Consider the following 2,774-nt stretch of genomic DNA (forward strand, 5'->3'; position numbering starts at 1 on the left):
AGCCAAATGCGAAAAAGCTCTACCTCCTTTAGTGGACTTTGCTATGCTAGGTACTACCAAAAGTCCAGCGTTTTGTGACCTTAGGGAGCGTGATGAATTGTAGCGTGGTAGAAGACTAGTTAGGTACGCAGGAGCTAAACCATTAAGGGCCTTATAGGTAAGGAATAATATTTTGTAACTGATACGGAATTTAATAGGTAGCCAGTGCAGAGACTGTAGTATTGGGGTAATATGATCATATTTTCTTGACCTGGTAAGGACTCTAGCCGCTGCATTTCGGACTACCTGTAACTTGTTTATTAAAGATGCAGGACAACCACCTAGCAGTGCATTACAATAGTCCAGTCTAGAGGTCATGAATGCATGTAATAGCTTTTCTGCATCAGAAACAGGTAACATGTTTCGTAGCCTGGCAATGTTTCTAAGATAGAAGAATGCTGTTTTTGTAACATGACAAATATGATTATCAAAACACAAGTTGCTATCTAATATAACACACAGATTTTTGACTGTAGAGGAAGTAACAGTACATCCATCTAGTTGCAAATTGTAATCTATGAGATTCTGTGTAATGTTTTTTGGTCCAATAAGTAATATCTCGTATATCAGTCTTATCTGAATTTAATAGGAGAAAATTATTGGAGTATATTGAAAATAGCAGAGGACCTAGGATAGATCCTCGTGGCACACCATATTTTACTGGTGATAAATGAGATGACTCCCCATTTAAATAAACAAAGTGGTAGCGATCGGACAGGTAGGATCTAAACCATCTTAAAGCCTGCCCTTGAATACCTGTATTGTTTTGTAATCGATCTAGCAGTATGTTGTGATCTATGGTGTCGAACGCAGCACTAAGATGAGATGCAGCCTTGGTCTGATGCAAGTAGCAAGTCTTTTGTAATTTTAACAAGTGCAGTTTCTGTGCTATGGTGGGGCCTGATACCCGACTGAAAGTCTTCATATAGATATTTTGTTTGCAGGAAGGAGCACAATTGAGCAGACACAACTTTTTCTAAAATTTTAGACATAAATGGAAGATTTGAAATGGGTCTGTAATTTGCCAGTTCACTAGGATCTAGTTGTGGCTTCTTAATAAGAGGCTTAATAACCGCCAGCTTGAATAGTTTTGGGACGTGACCTAAAGATAACGACGAGTTAATAATATTGAGAAGCGGTTCTTCTGCTACAGGTAACAACTATTTCAGTAATTTAGTGGGTACAGGATCTAATAAACATATTGTTGGTTTAGATGCAGTGATAAGTTTATTTACCTCTTCCTGTGCTAGCTGTAAAGCACTGCAGTTTATCTTTGGGTGCGATGCATAAAACTGAAGTATTAGATGCTGTAGAATCTACATTTGTTATTGTATTTCTGATGTTATCTATTTTATCAGTAAAGAAATTCATAAAGTCATTACTATTTAACTGTGAGGGAATATTTAGATCGGGTGCCGTCTGGTTATTTGTTAATCTAGCCACTGTGCTAAATAAAAACCTTGGATTGTTTTGGTTATTTTCTCTGAGTTTTTGTGGATATGCTCGGCCCTGGCAGTTTTTAGAGCCTGTCTATAGCTGGACATACTGTTTTTCCATGCAATTCTAAAAATTTCCAAGTTAGTTTTTCTTCATTTGTGCTCAAGACTACAAGTTTCTTTCTTGAGAGAGTGGGTATTACTGGTGTACAATGGCACAGTACGTTTCTCTCTAACCTTTTTCAATTTGATGGGGGCAACAGCTTCTAATGTATTAGAGAAGATAGTGCCCATGTTGCCAGTCATTTCATCTAGTTCATGTGTATTTATGGGTGCACAGAGCAGTTGAGATAAATCAGGCAGGTTTTTTGCGAATCTGTCTTTGGTGGCTGGAACAATAGTTCTGCCTGGACGATAACGGGAAGCCATATAGTTAATATCATTAGTACGCAGAATGCACGATACAAGGAAGTGGTCAGTAACATCATCACTTTGATGATGTTACCAACACCACAGGAATGTAGCATGTAGGTCTTATCTAAACATAAACAAGTAAAATGCCAGAGACCTGTAGACAAAGTACTGGAAGCAAAGAGATTTTATCTGCATTGGCCAAACAAAGAAATCAGAGTTTTAAACAACTATCCTCCTACATTAACCACTCATCTGACTTCAGATAAACACTGGCGGCTCCTCGGCTGTTGCTGTGATGCTGGAGGAGATGACTTAGTGGTGTATGACTGGGTTCTGCTGTGGGCTGACTCATGATCTCAAGTGTCTTTTGGGCTTTGCTGGCAACATGGTGTTCCTTTGCCTACACTGTAATAAAAATAGCTAAATGGCAGGTGTGGTTGTAAGAATATCCCCAAAAATATGTTGATAGTGTTTCACACCCTAGTTGTGGTGGACCAATCACTTACATTTGCTTGTGCTTTTACTGAGCATCACAATACATAATACATCTGAATTTGTAAATGTCCACCTTCCCAGGGGTACATATTTAACCAGTGAATATCATATTTAATAGTGTTTGTGCAGCTGGGAAAATTCAGCATAGATTTCCAGAAAGTTCAAGAATTGGTCTTTCGGTTGATTTCCTCCATTACGATCCTTGTTTTAAAAAAAGAAAAAGTTAATATGAAATCAAAACTCTTTCATTTTTTTTAAGAGAGTATAGATTGCAATACCATTTAGAGCAGAATAGAAAACACTATTGCTGTTTTCTTCCTGTGTGCTAATGAACAGCAGCGTGTGTGTGTGTGTGTGTGTGTGTGTGTGTGTAAGCGACTCAATCTCTTC

The sequence above is a fragment of the Cyprinus carpio genome, chromosome A23 (assembly GCF_018340385.1).
Source record: "Cyprinus carpio isolate SPL01 chromosome A23, ASM1834038v1, whole genome shotgun sequence".
Classification (NCBI taxonomy): domain Eukaryota; kingdom Metazoa; phylum Chordata; class Actinopteri; order Cypriniformes; family Cyprinidae; genus Cyprinus; species Cyprinus carpio.